We start from the raw sequence: 15,637 nt of genomic DNA, 5'->3' as shown, positions 1-15,637 counted from the left end.
GGTGACGTGGCAGGCTAGGCTTCATTTTTAAAGATCTCCAGAATGAAGAAAGGTGATGAACGCATCTAATCTCCTCTGGTGAAGAGTTCCATGGGAGGCTCACCATCATGGCTGGACAAGATATGCCACCTGGCTTTTTCTCCCTGATGATTTTGGCCAGTACTAGTAGGATATAATATAAATAGAATATTATTCTATCCTTGGTGACATAGAGGCACTTGATAAGTTTAAACATATTGCAATGAGCACATTCTCTAGCATTCCGCTGATCCAGTGCTGCTGATTCTCCTGGATCATCGCCAGTTCAGTCAACCGTGCCTGACTCTTGGAGGTGCCCAGCACTGAAGTTTGACCTGGGCTTCCACATATTTCACACCAAAGCCTTTGTTTCACACATTTGTGTTTCTAGACCTATTTGTGCAATTGGCCGAATTAAAGTGATCCAGGACTACAATTGCCAGAATGTATTAGCCTGGTACATGAAAATGTATCACATTGGTAGTGTACTATTAGGGGGGTACAAGCCTTGCAGCCCCTGTGGTGCAACCCCCTCCCCCCTCCTCCCAATCCTTCAAGGGAACCCCAACCCTTCAAGGCAAAAGTCAGATGAAAGCCATATTTGTGAGATATGAGAGACCCAGGGGCCCCTCATCACATTCTGCAAGGGGTCCCCTCATTTTCGGTGCGCTATATAAAGTGGTCGTACTCACTTTGTCAACAAAAGCTCAGACAGGGTTCGAATATGTGATCCCTAGATGTGGGATTACATATTTTCAAATGTTTCACTGACATAGACAGGGTTAAAATAGACTATGCGCCCTTAGATGTAACATTATCGCAAATAGCAATACAGCTCGTGCTACAGATCGGCTGATTCTGAGGTCATGTAGCAGTTGCTCCTCACCACACATGGGATGATCATCCATAATTAAATGACTGTGGCGGGAGCCGGAGAAAGGCACGCTGTCACGTGGGTGATGAACGGGGAGCTGACCAATGATGTGCCTCGCCCCCCCCCCCCCCAGCCGCAGCGCACAGGTCTTCCCTGGTGACTAAACACATGAATGAAAGCACGACGGCCACGCAGAACCGGCTCCCACCGCACTCCGATCAATGCAGCTGTCACAGCCACATGCTGCCGCTGAGGACGACTTCAGTCATGTGTCGTCGTGTCACTAGCTAGAACCGCGAGACTGGGTTGCTTTAGCAACCGCTAAAAATATAGAGCGTATGTGTGACCTCTCATGGGGCTCTAACAGAGGACATTTTTACTGTGCAGGAGTGCGGCATTGCCCTGTTGATATATGCTGTGGCAAGCTCTCCAGAAGCTGAATACTTACTTCCACTGAGGTGAATAAAGCGTGCACCAGCCAGACCCATGCCTCATGGCCCTCTGCAGCAGGTGCCCTCGCAGACACCCACATGACAGACGAATGCCAGCTCTGCTGGTATCAGCTAGGGGCAGAAAGGAACGTGACGAAAAGGGAATCTGAAAATAAATGTCGGTATTTATAGAACGTTAATGATGTGAAACAAAATTATGGCATGGTGTGGCCTGTCATATACTATGGTATGGTATGGCATAGTATGGTATGGTATGGGATGGCCTGTCATTATATAGTATGGTATGGTGTACCTGTCATATACTATAGTATGGCATAGCATTGTATGAAATGGTACGGCAAGTCATTATATAGTATGGCCTGTCATATACTATGGTATGGTATGGAATGGCAAAGTAAGGTATGGTATGGCCTGCCATTATATAGTATGGCATGGTGTGACCTTTCATATACTATTGTATGGTTTGGTATGGCATAGTATGGTATGATATGGCCTGTAATAATATAGTATAGTATGGTGTGGGCTGCCATCTTATAGTATGGAGTTGTATTGTATGGTATGGACTCTGTATAGTATGGTATGAAATGGCGTGGCATTGTATTGTATTGTATGGTATGGCCTACCATTGTTTAATATGGTTTGATATGCTATTGTGTGGCTTGCCATTGTACCATATAGTATGGTATTGTTTTTTATGGCATGGTCTGTCATATGGTTTGGTATGTTATGGTATGGTAATGTACAGCCTTCATTATAAAGTATGGTATGGTGCAGCCTGTCATTGTATAGTAAGGTGCTCTATGGTATAGTATGGAATTGTACGGTATGGGATGGACTGTTTTTGTATATCAGGGTATGATAAGGCTTATCATTGTATGGTATGATGTGCTATGGCTTGTCATTGTTTAATATTGTATGGTATGCTATGGCTTGTCATTGTTTATTATAGTATGTGTTGGACCTGGGGTCAGGGCCGGCTCTAGGCTCATGGTGGCCCTGTGCAGGGAGCGTAGGTGGGGGCCCCGGAAGAGGGGGTCCGGACGGGGCGGAGCTCAGGAAGGTGTTTTAATAATACGTTCAGAAAAGTCGTTAGATGATTGACCAGTACCTGCGGCTGCTCCTACCCTTCCGAATTCGTCTCAGAACGATACAATTTAGGAGGAGGAGGGCATTGTGACACACGACATGAGGGACTGGGCACACAGACAGCTGCAGTGCCAGGGCCATGACAGGGGCACCGGACCCCCACAACCCCCCACAGAGAAATAATTAGTCATTGGTTATGATTTCTATTCATATATAAGGATATGGAGATCTATACCTATATAAGGGCAAAGGGCATTAATCGGGAAAATTACACTAGGATCCTAAAATGATACATAACAATGTATGCAAAAACTGACTGTAGGATATGCAGGCAAATGAAAAACGTGGAGTTAGAATAGTAATTTTGACCTCCCTGTGTTTGCCACGCCCACTGCTGCCCTGGGGACGCAGTTCAGGACAAGTAATGTGACGAGCGAGTAGTGAGCAGCAGCAGGCCATATCTAATATATACGGCTCTGTGCTGCTTTAATCTCACCCTTGTGCAGGTCAGTAACTTTTGTTGCTGTGCTGCATTGCGATAAAGAAAATCTGCCCCTTGGTGTGCATGCCTGGCGTGCCCAATCTAGCCTTAACCCTAGCACTCTCCGGCAGTTGGTGGCAATTAAATTTAAAAAATACTCTATGGGATTTCCTTATTTCCTTACTTCACTTCACCCTCTCTCTTAACCTGACTCTAGTTCTACTTCTCCATGTACCTTTAACCTCCCTCCCTCTCTATGTATCTCACATGTGTCTACGGGATGCCCCAGCTGAGGAGTGAGGTGCTCTGGCAGAGCTGGGTGAGTCCCAGTAACGGACAGCAGGACTGCTAGAGAGAGAGATAGCAGCGAGGTCCTTCCCCTGGAGTAACCATAGGTGCTCTCCGCGCTCCACCGGGGCACGCGCCTGGATGTGTGAAACTAAAAGCGCTCGGGTTAGCCCGGTCGCTCCCCTGCCCCCCGAGCTCTAGGGGCCCCCAGGAGTCGCTGGGACTTGGAGCTATATTTCAACTGTCTGCCGCTTAATAGTGCAGAAATACCCTTTCTCTCCACCTTTATTGGCACAGGCGGAGCAGGGGGCCTAAAGAAATCAATCACCACCAGTTTACATGGGAGCCCGCGCCCGCTGCCACTGACTGGAAGACAGACAGCGGCCTACGAGTCGATGGATGCGGCACCGGCAAATTGAATATGCGGCGGGCCCCCCTCGGAGAAAGTGTCAGTGATTCCGAAATGTAATACTCGGCAATGATTAGGCCTTCCGCTGGCTGGGAGCCAGCCATATACTGCCGCTTAATTTAATGCAAAATAGTACAGCCCCCGACTCCACCTTTATTATAGGCCCTGTAGGCACAGGCGGAGAGGGGCCTAAAGGAAATCAGTGGCCGGCGCTGCCACTGGAAGACAGACAGCGGGCGGCCTACCTCGATGCATTGCTGCAAAACTCCCGGCTGCAGTAAATTTACCCCTCCAACCTCAAGCATTAACAGCTACACTCACGCCCGGCTACCTATCTTCATAATATGACTCGCTTGCTTGCCATGACGCGTCGCGATAGTCTCGCCCCTCCGACCTCAAGCATTAACAGCTACACTCACGCCCGGCTACCTATCTTCATAATATGACTCACTTGCTTGCCATGACGCGTCGCGATAGTCAGTCAGTGCCACAAACAGTGTGCAGAAATATCATTATCAATCATCTGAGAGAATGGATCTATTCTGCCCTTACCCGGCAGGTGCGTTCACACTTCTTCACTTTATTCTTAGTCTGTGCTCAGGGGCCGCTCAGCTTTTGTCCGACCCCGACGTCAACGACCACCAAATGGCTGGGCTGTGCAGAGAGAGTCATACGCCACCAGTCCCACAAGTTAGTTACGCACGCGGGGAAGTCAAGCAGCAGGTTAGGTTGAGACTGCGCGCTATCGCAGATCACTCTATCCTGGCTTCCGGCGTCTGTGCCAGCCAGCCGGGTGACAGTCATGATGATTTGAAACACCCCGGCGCCCCTGCTGCCCAATCAGGAACGAGGTCGGTGCGGACTCGGAGCCAGAGGCCAGGGAAGTTAAAGGGAGGAGGGGGGGTGACTCACTATGTCAGGGCTTGGAACTGTGACTGTCGGAACTTAGTATTGGAAGTCGGGGTCGGAGCCGGAGGCCGCCAAATCCTGCCAAGTTCAAGTACAAGTTTAACATTTGTATAGCGCACTACTCACACAGAGGGTCTCGAGGCGCTTGAGGGAGGGGGGTATTTTATTTATCGAATATCCAAGTTTTTAGTTGTTTTCTGAAGGAGAGGTGGTTCTGTGTGAGGCGGAGGTGGGAGGAGAGAGAATTCCAGGTTTTGGCCGCTAAGTAGGAGAAGGATCTTCCCCCCATGGTGGATCTATGGATGCGTGGAATTGCGGCGAGGGCTTGATTGGACGATCGTAGTTGTCGGGTGGGGGTGTAAAAGGACAGGCGCGTGTTGAGGCATTCGGGTCCAAGGTCGTAGAGGGCTTTGTGTGCGTGGGTGAGGAGACGGAACGTTATTCTCTTATTGACGGGGAGCCAGTGGAGGTCTTTCAGGTGACCGGAAATGTGAGCTTGGCGGGGGATGTCTAGTATGAGTCTGGCTGAGGCGTTTTGGATACGTTGGAGTTTTTTCTGTAGTTTGGCTGTGGTTCCGGCGTAAAGGGTGTTTCCGTAGTCCAGTCGGCTTGTGACCAGTGCGTGGGTGACCGTCTTTCTTGTTTCGATGGGGATCCAACGGAAGATTTTTTTGAGCATACGTAGAATGTTGAAGCATGATGATGACTTGTCTGGTCATCGAGAGGGAGGAGTCCAGGATGAAGCCCAGGTTACGTGCGTGGGCCGTAGGTATGGGTGCGTTTCCCAGGGCCGGTGGCCACCATGAGTTGTCCCAGGCGGAGGGGGATTAACCTAAGATGAGGACTTCCGTTTTGTCCGAGTTCAGTGTTAAACGGCTGTTCTTCATCAACTCGGCTACTTCTTTCATCCCTTCGTGTAGGTTGGTTTTGGCGGTGTTTGGGTCTTTGGTGAGGGAGAGGATCAGCTGGGTGTCGTCTGCTTAGGAGATGATGTTGAGTTTGTGTTTGCGCGCGATGGATGCGAGGGGACTCATGTATACGTTGAAGAGGGTGGGACTGAGTGATGATCCTTGTGGTACGCCGCAGATGACTTCGGTGGCCTCTGATCTAAAAGGGGGGAGGCGGACTCTCTGGGTTCTTCCGGCGAGGAACGAGATGATCCAGTCCAATGCTTTTCCTTGTATTCCGATGTTGCTGAGGCGTTGTATAAGGGTGCTATGACAGACTGTATCGAAGGCTGCGGAGAGGTCAAGTAGGATGAGGGCAGCTGTTTCTCCGTTGTCCAGTAGTGTTCGAATGTCGTCTGTTGCTGCGATGAGGGCGGTCTCGGTGCTGTGTTTGGCTCTGAAGCCGGACTGTGAAGGGTCAAGGGATTTGTTGGATTCGAGGAAGGCGGCGAGCTGACTGTTGACGGCTTTCTCAATGACTTTGGCAGGGAATGGGAGGAGCGAGATGGGGCGGTAGTTCTTAAGTTCAGTGGGGTCTGCTGTGGGTTTCTTCAGAAGGGCGCTGAGTTCGGCATGTTTCCAGCTATCCGGGAAGGTAGCGGAGTTGAGGGAGCAGTTGATGACGTCTCGGAGATGGGGTGCGATAATGGAGTCTGCTTTGTTGAAAATGTGGTGGGGACATGGGTCGGTTGGCGATCCTGAGTGGGTGGAGTTCATCAGGCGGATGGTGTCTTCAGTGGTGATTGGGTTCCAGGCGCAAAGGTTGTTGGGGCGGGGGGGTTTGGTTCGGAGGTGGGTGGGGTGGACTGGTCTCCGGACTGGTTTTCAAAGCTGTTATGTATGTCAGCGATTTTGTTGAGGAAGAATGAGGCTAGGGAGTCGCAGAGGTCTTGGGAGGGAGTGATGTCGTTGGTGCCGGCGGTGGGGTTGGTGAATTCTTTGACGATGTTGAATAGTTCCTTGCTGTTGTGGGCGTTGTTGTCGAGTCGATCCTTGAATGCTGATTTCTTGGTGGAACGGATCAGCTGGTGGTGTTTATTTTTATTTATTTTAATTTCTTATAGAGCGCAGGAATCAATCCCGGAGGGGTATCTCCGCGCTTTGCCAGCTAAGAGAGCTATTGGGTAGAGCAACCTGAGGTTTATGTGGTTTATGTGGGTGGGAATGCTTCTTGGAAAAGGAGGGTTTTTAATGCCCTTCTAAAGAACAGGTGGTTTATGGTGGTTCTTAGGTTAGTGGGAAGGTTGTTCCAAAGGGCAGGACCAACAGCGGAGAAGGCACGGTCACCCTGTCTAGTCTTCTTTGTAATGGGGGGTTTTAACAGGGCTTGGTTGCAGGAGCGCAAGGATCTGCTAGGCTGATACAGTTCAAGAGACTGGGCTAGGTATTTGGGGCTTACTCCATACAGACATTTGTGTACCGTACAGCAGATCTTAAAGTGGATGCGCTGTCATATGGGAAGCCAGTGCAGTTCTTTCAGCAAGGGCTTGGAAGGAGTCCTGGCAGGTACACCCATGACCAATCTGGCTGCCGTGTTCTGGACCACCTGCAGACGACCTACTGCATCCGTACTGGCTAATGTCAGCAGGCCGTTACAGTAGTCCAGACGGCTGGTTACCAAAGCCTGTACAAGTGTCTTTCTGCATGTGGCAGGAAGGAAAGGAAAGACACGCCTGAGTAAACCAATGGTGTAAAAACACAAACCCGCGATGTAATTGGTGTGTTCTTTCATGGTCAGTTTTTGATCAAACTTCACTCCAAGATTTTTAACGTGTGTTTTGGGTACCGGTACTGGGCCAAGGTCGAGTGGCCACCAGTCAGGGGTCCAGAGGATATTTGCTTTGCCAAAGAGCAGGACCTGGGTCTTTGTTACATTGCACTGGAGGCAATTCCTTGCCATCCAGTGTGACACCGCTCTCATACCCTCAGCAAAATTCCCCTTGGTTTTCGAGTCAAGGGAGCTGAAAGGGTAGAGAAGCTGAGTGTCATCAGCGTAGGAAACCGGTATGAACCCGTATTTCCGCACAATCTCAGCAAGGGGGGCCACATAGATATTGAACAAAGTAGGGCTAAGGCATGAGCCCTGTGGCACCCCCTTCGTGAGCCCCCTTGAGATGGAACGAAAGGGGCCCAGGCTGATAGATTGTGATCTCCCGGCGAGGAAACTCTCCAACCAAGATAGTGCTACGCCTCCGATTCCTACTCCCTGCAGCCGGCTCAGTAAGGTGTTGTGAGACACGGTATCGAAGGCTGCGGACAGGTCCAACAGCACTAGAATCATAGAGCCCTCTCTATCTTGTGACATTTTGATCTGATCTGTCACAGAGAGGAGGGCTGATTCAGTGCTGTGGTTGGGCCTGAATCCAGATTGGGATTGGTCCAGGCCCCCTGTCGCTTCGATGAAACTGGAGAGAGTGGTGTTGACGTGCTTCTCAGCCAGCTTGCTGATAAAGGGGAGGAGAGAAATCGGGCGAAGGTTGGAGAGTGTAGACCAGGGCATGGTGGAGTTTTTGCGGATAGGGTTCACTACCGCTTCCTTCCAGGCAGATGGAAGTTGGCCTTTGGCAAAAGACAAGTTGAGTAGGTTCTGAATATGAGGACCTAATATCTCGATTAGCGGAGGGATGAATTTAGCTGGTATCAAATCAGAGGGAGAACCAGATTTAGTTTTATTAATGAGAGTAGTCAGGTCCTTAGTAGTAATTTTGGGGATGTCCAGAAGAGTTTCACCAGAGGTCAGATGTGGAGCAGTTTCAGGGGCCTCAGTCCCCAGAGTGTCAGAGACTGTAGTGATTTTTTTATATATTTGCGGATGGCGTTCTTGAAGGTGGCCAGGTTGTCAGTGGTTGGGTTTTTTCTCCAGGCTTTCTCGAGGGTGCGACAGAACTTCTTGGATTTCTTAAGGTCATCGTTGAACCAGGGGGCTTTTTTGCTACCTTGCTTGATTTGATGTTTTTTCAAGGGTGCTAGTTCGTCAGCAATGTGGGTGATCCATTGTGTGAGGTTGGTGGCTGCAAGGTTTGGGTCCGATGATTTTGCAGGAGGGTTTTGGTGAAGCGATGTGAAGAGTTGGTCATTGGTAATTTTGTTCCAGTTTCTGCGGGGAATTGGTTGTGGGTGGTTGTGGGTCGTAGTCTTATTGTAGTTGAAGTGAACGCAGCTGTGGTCTGTCCAATGGAGAGCTGTGGTGTGATTGAAGGAGATGTGCTTGCTGGAGGTGAAGATTGGGTCGAGCATGTGCCCGGCATAGTGGGTGCGGGTGTTAACAAGTTGTTTGAGTCCGAGATTGGCGAGGTTGTCAAGAAGGGTGGTGGTGTTGCTGTCGTTGTTCTTTTCCAGGTGGAAGTTGAGGTCTCCCAGTAGAATGTATTCCTCGGAGGGAAGGGCGTGTGGGCTGATGAAGTCAGTGATGTCTTCGCTGAATTGTGTGCGGGGTCCTGGTGGCCTGTAGATGAGGGTGCCTCTGAGTGTGGTCTTGGGGTCGGTGTGGATCTGGAAGTGAAGGTGTTCGGCGGCTGCGAGGTTATCGTCGGAGCTGGTCGTGATGCGGATGGTGTTCATACGGACGATGGCGATGCCTCCTCCTGTTTGGTTGATGCGGTCCTGTCGGATGATCTTGTAGCTGTCCGGGATGGCTATAGCGATGTCGGGTGCTGATGAGGCGTTCATCCAGGTTTCTGTAAGAAAGGCGACGTCCGGCGATGTGGTTTCGAGTAGGTTCCAGAGGTCAATGGCATGTCTGTGGACCGAGCGGGTGTTGAGCAGGATGCATTTCAGGTGGTTAGTGTCGGAGCTCTGTTTGGAGTTTGTGGATTTGGTGTGGGTCTTGATGCAGTCGAACTTGCAGGAGTGGCAGGTGAAGGGTCCATGGGTGTGTCCTGGGGCGGCTTGGTGGAAGTTTGTTGGTCGGCCGGGGTTAAGGGCTGAGAGGGTTGCGGCGTCGTACGTTATGCGGGTGGAGTGGGTTTTGCGGGGGCCAGGAGGTTTGGCGTTGGGCGCGGTCCAGGCGCGGACGGGCGTAGACGGGCTTACCTTTGGTGCACCTTCGGCGCGCATGGGGCGCGTTCGCTGCGCGTGAATGCTGCGTGAAAGTGCATCTGTCATAAGTGGATATTGAAGGGGGCGGAGCGAGGGAGGAGCAGCTGGGAGGCGGGAGCGGGGTGGAGAGGCTGGCTACGAGGCACAACAACAAACAACTAAAATGGGAGCAGGCCAGAGGCTAAACAGGACGAGATTGGGGCACAACTCAGCAAAAACGCTATGAATGGGCAGTGGCACCGGCACAATAATCAGAGCAGGCAAAACGAGCAATACACAGTGGGGCAAAAATTATCAAACAACGGTCAGGCAGTATAGCGCTACGATAACAGCAGATCGGTAATATACACTTTAAACAAACAGTGCCAACAAATGCGCAATAGTTGGAGATTAGCAGTCTGGCAGTAAGCGCTACGATACCAAGTGGAAAATCAGGGAGCAGCGTGGGGAACGACCGCTTCTGAGGGGCTCAGGACGGTCACAGCGCAATAGGTGGAGGGTAGAGACTAATCTTTCTGTGGGAGGGAGGAGCAGCTGGGAGGCGGGAGTGGGGTGGAGAGGCTGGCTACGAGGCATAACAACAAACAACTAAAATGGCAGCAGGCCAGAGGCTAACAGGACGAGATTGGGGCACAACTCAGCAAAAACGCTATGAATGGGCAGTGGCACCGGCACAATAATCAGAGCAGGCAAAACGAGCAATACACAGTGGGGCAAAAATTATCAAACAACGGTCAGGCAGTATAGCGCTACGATAACAGCGGATCGGTAATATACACTTTAAACAAACAGTGCCAACAAATGCGCAATAGTTGGAGATTAGCAGTCTGGCAGTAAGCGCTACGATACCAAGTGGAAAATCAGGGAGCAGCGTGGGGAGCGACCGCTTCTGAGGGGCTCAGGACGGTCACAGCGCAATAGGTGGAGGGTAGAGACTAATCTTTCTGTGGGAGGGAGGAGCAGCTGGGAGGCGGAGGCGGGGTGGAGAGGCTGGCTACGAGGCACAACAACAAACAACTAAAATGGCAGCAGGCCAGAGGCTAAACAGGACGCGATTGGGGCACAACTCAGCAAAAACGCTATGAATGGGCAGTGGCACCGGCACAATAATCAGAGCAGGCAAAACGAGCAATACACAGTGGGGCAAAACTTATCAAACAACGGTCAGGCAGTATAGCGCTACGATATCAGCAGATCGGTAATATACACTTTAAACAAACAGTGCCCACAAATGCGCAATAGTTGGAGATTAGTAGTCTGGCAGTAAGCGCTACGATACCAAGTGGAAAATCAGGGAGCAGCGTGGGGAGCAACCACTTCTGAGGGGCTAGGGGCCGCCAGTGCCACGATGTATCATTGATCCTTCCGATCCGATCCTCGTCGTGGCGGCCCCTGGGGTTTGGCGGCCCTGTGCAGGTGCACACTTTGCACATGCCTAGGGACGGCCCTGCTGGGGTAACCAGTCCACATAGGGTAGCCTGGCACAAAGCAGGAACGGCTAATCTCCAAAGGCAATTGTGTTGTGCTTACATTACTCACTCACAGTATCCCAGCGTAGCACCATCAAAAATAACTGACACTACACCAGTTTAGAAAAATACGAGCTGTTTTATAAAGTTCTTTTGGTTTCTTAGCAGTGTTTAGATTACATTTATAAATTAGCTCTGCTTCAGATTATCAGTACATTCACAATTACACTTGGCATCAAGGACACATTCCTTCCTCCAGTGGAAAGGGGCTCAGTAGTAATTCTTGGTCCTATAAGTATGCATTGAATAACTCACAGATTTAGTTGAAGCAAATTACAATTGGACAACTTCTCTACAGTACCTCACAACTGTACCTCTTTCTCTGAGATGTTCAACGTTATTTCAGGCAGTGAGTTACAGTATTCCAATAATTCCTCACATTTGCCCGCCAATACCTGGGTTCACAGCAGGCATCTAAAGAAAGTTAGACAAGATATTTTGTCAGTTCCTCCCACCATTAGGATTGTTCTGGATTCACAGGGGCTATCAGAATTTCCCCGTGAACTCTTAGGCTCCAAATAACTTTTCAAACCACAAAGGCAATTCCCTTTAATCAATCCTGTTCTAACCTCGGATCCACCCTGCTACCTCAGCCCTCATTAGTGATAATTACAACCTCCTTCCGGCTTCTCTTTCCCACACGCGACCATGAATAACAAGGCAGGAATTCACAACAATGAGTCTTGTATTAAGGTAGTAGGGCTCGTTGCGTAGGTTACAGGTGTAGAGTGTTCCCAACCGGCGTGTCACTGTACAGGCTCGGTTTATTGTCAAAGTTCCATGTCATTACGGGCAATTCCACTTCTCCCCTCCCGCCACAATTCTTATGATACGTGCGAGGCCCCCTCAGCCCCTGGGGCTTCACACTTAACTCCAGGCCTTACCGGGTGTTTGGCAGATTGTCCCAGACCCCACACTCCTTCACGCGACCTGAGCGGGTCGCGCCGCAGCTAAGCCGTGATGATTCCGGCCCCATCGCTTCAGCCACAATACAGCTGACTGGGCCGAGACTTCACCACGTGTTCCGCAGCTCTCTCAGCTCCGTCGTCAGCGAGGACGGGCACTAGGCGGAACAGCCTCTTCCGATCTCCGCCCTCTCAGTCCTCCGCGACTCCGCCTCTCAACCCTCTGCTCTGCCGATGGAAAACCGGGCCCTCCCCACACAATCTCCTCAATGGGGGCCCGTGACCGGTCGGTGACACTCCAGCGATATGGGTCTCTGATAGCAGCCGCGACCAGGTAGGATTCTCTTCGCGACCTCGGGACCACAGGGATCACGTGGGGCAGCAGCGGTAATGCTACTAACGTTCTTCCCCACACTCCCGACAGGACAGTACAGATGAGGCCACAAGGAAAAGGGGGGGAAACTAATCAGTCTCTTTCTTGGTCAGTGGCTCTTCTTAGGCTATTTCCTCAATTATTCACGGACAGTTCAGGGTCGCCCTGCTCCGGGGCACTAACGGGTCCTGAAGGTTACTGCAGATGACCAGATTGCTGACAGGCTCAGTCACTAGGTAGGGGGCTATGTCAGCCAAGTGGAATAGCCGGCCCGTGGGACGATCTAACCCTATGCTCAGTGCGCTGTCCTCCCCACTCTACCGCTTCACTCCTCACCAGGTTCTACTCAAGCTCTCTGGTCACTCCTAAAATGGCCGCCCTGGTTCTGACCCTTATATAGACTGGCCCTGGCTACTGGAACCAGCTGGAAGGTTCTAGAACCTTCCCATTGAAGTCCTATGGCTCAACCTCTGAGGTAATCAGTTGTGGCTCAACCTCTGAGGTAATCAGTTGTGGCAGTTACCAGCCACCATTTTGTGTGACTAAATTTTCACCATTATAAGGGAACACCTAGGCCTCAAAAAGTTATAGGGACAAGGTAGCACCTAACCCCTAGGACAACACCAAAAATTTCCAGTGAACATAAAAATGAAAAGTACTAGGAGGCAAAAAGGGACAAAATAAATAAATAATAGGAGGCACAACCCAAAGGCCTGACAGGTCTAACAGTATGGTACTGCTTTTATGGAATGGTCTTATTGTAATGAATGTAGAGAATGAAGAAGGCCTACTCATGTCAATGCAAGCATCAGCAGAAAGACGTGTACAGATGTATGTGTTAAAGGAGAAATACAGATCCAAGCTATTTACAGTTGCTGAATAATAAGCACAAATGAAGTCAGGACCTGGGGAGTGGGAAGTAGGCATGAGCTTTAGTAGAAAAGAGAAATATAATTAAGCACAGCTGAAATGGAAGGTCACAGACCCGCGGGGCTGGTTTTAAACTGGTGGCGCCTTGTGGGACAATCATTCTTGGCACCCCCACACTCCATGACTGTCTCCTTGGACTCTCTCACTACCACTGGGCAAAAGTGCCCCCTATCTATCCAATCACAAGTTATTACAAAACACATTGCGCCCTCACTGAGGTCAGCGCCCCCTCCACAGGTCAGCGCCCAGTGCGGCTGCACCGGTCGCACGGCCCTAAACCCGGCCCTGCAGATCCGCATTGCAAGAACATGTCGCCGTGAAAATCTGTAGATAAAGCAGCACAGAATAAGTGGGAGGTTAGGCCTTGCAGAGCAGTAGACGTGTAGGGAGCAGAGAATTGCTAGGTTTCAAAGCAAAAAACAAGCCAAGGACACCGTAGTGCAGCGTTGGTGTGCAAATGTAACAATAACACATGCTCATGCGTCACATTCCATAAACATGTGGTTAGATTGTTTTTGATGAACGTTACCTTTTTAAAGATAATGTTGTGCTCGAGCAAACGTTTGATTTAATATGCAAATGTATGACATATTTGCGGTTACAAAGGTATAAAGAAACTGTCCATCACATTGTAAGTTGAAGTTCAGATTCCAGTTCCACAGAGCTGACTGACCTTCCGCGTGCATTTTATAAACTTTGTACTGTATTGCAAACAGAAGTTGTGTCATCTTTTTCTTTTATCCGGCAACAGTCTATCATAGAGTATTCTATAGTATGGTATGCCATGGCATGACCTGCTATTGTATAGTATGGCGTTGTATGTTATAGCCTGTCACTGTAAACCATGGTATTGAATGTTATGATGTCTAATGAGCCTTCATTGTATGGTATGGTATGGTATTGCAACCCTTTGTATAGGGTGGCATGTTATGGGATGGTATAGCCTTTTCTTTTATGGGAAGGAATGGTTGGTAAAGTGAGGTATAGTACAGTATGTTATGGCATTGTATAGTATTGCATGGTATGATATGGTTATGTATGGTTAGATATGGTATGGTATGTTAGGGTATGGTATGGTAGGGTATAATTGGTCATTGTATGATATGGTATGGGATGGTAATATAAGGTACGGTCAGTAATTGTATAGTATGTTATGGAATAGTATGGTATGGCATGCCCTGTAATTTTATAGTATGTTATGGTATTGTCTGTTATTGTACACTATGGTATGGTTAGAGCTGTCATTTTATGTCATGGAGTGGAATGGTATGGTATGGTATGGTAGGGTACATTAAGGTATGGTATGGTGCAGTACGGTACGGTATGGTATGGCCTGTAATTCTTTAGTATGGTTTGAACTGTCATTGTATAGTATGGTGTGGTATGGTATGGTCTTTTATTGTGTGATCTGTAATTATTGTGGTACGGTTTGGCACAAACTAATTTCTGTGGCTGCAACGTTTGTGCCATAAAGAGATATAGCAGAGAAAACAGAAGCCAGCGCAGGGCGCACCTAAGTGGTCATGTCGGATTGGACGGCTGCCTTTCCCCGGCCATCCCGACATGCGCACTAGGCTTCCCTTACGGCCTTGCCAATAGTGCACAATACTGAGCAGAGGGTGACTCCCAACGAGCAGCTCCCGGTCTCAGTAATGAGCAGGGGTCCCTTCCCCCAGACAATCCTGGCGTTGCAGCAACAGCAGGAGCAGTTTCAAAATTAGCTTACAGAGATCCGGCAGTGTTCCTACTAGATGCCTCTGCAATGTGCATGTGACCTAAGGCAGGGCGGTGGTGCCATGGCTGGAGATGCTGTCTCTCTCTCCCCCTGGACTTTGCATGCCCACAGAACAGGTGTTGGTTGGTTGGTGCAAAAATCTTCCTGAGTCCTGCGATTGCAAAACCTGAACTTTACACTCACTACAGGTTAATGCATTTAAATAAATCAACAAATAAATTAGCAGGTGACCCACATGGAAGATACGAATTCCATTAAGTTGGGGAACAGAAACCTCTTTGCCTTTATTTATTTGCTTATTTTCTTGCACTTGTTCGCTCAGCATGCACTGGGACTGGTTTGTGCCACATTCAATCCAGGAGACAGGCACATTTATGAGTTAAGCCACTTAGGGCCATATGTATGAAAAACCGAATTTGCGATTCCCAATTTGCGATTCATAGCGAATCGCATTTTGAGAATCGCAAATCAGTATGTAAACAAAAAAATCGCAAATAAATAGCGATTCCTTAAAAATCGCAGAATTGTTTGCAATTACCCGCTTTGCGATTCCTTAATTGCGCAGATTTTGCGAACTCGCAATTAAGGAATCGCAAAACGGGGAATCTGAAACTCAGGTGCAGCTTGATGACATCACAACCAGGAAGTGTGACTACACATGCT

The sequence above is a fragment of the Lissotriton helveticus genome, chromosome 1_1 (genome assembly GCF_964261635.1).
Source record: "Lissotriton helveticus chromosome 1_1, aLisHel1.1, whole genome shotgun sequence".
NCBI classification, from domain to species: domain Eukaryota; kingdom Metazoa; phylum Chordata; class Amphibia; order Caudata; family Salamandridae; genus Lissotriton; species Lissotriton helveticus.
This window is presented reverse-complemented; position numbering follows the sequence as displayed.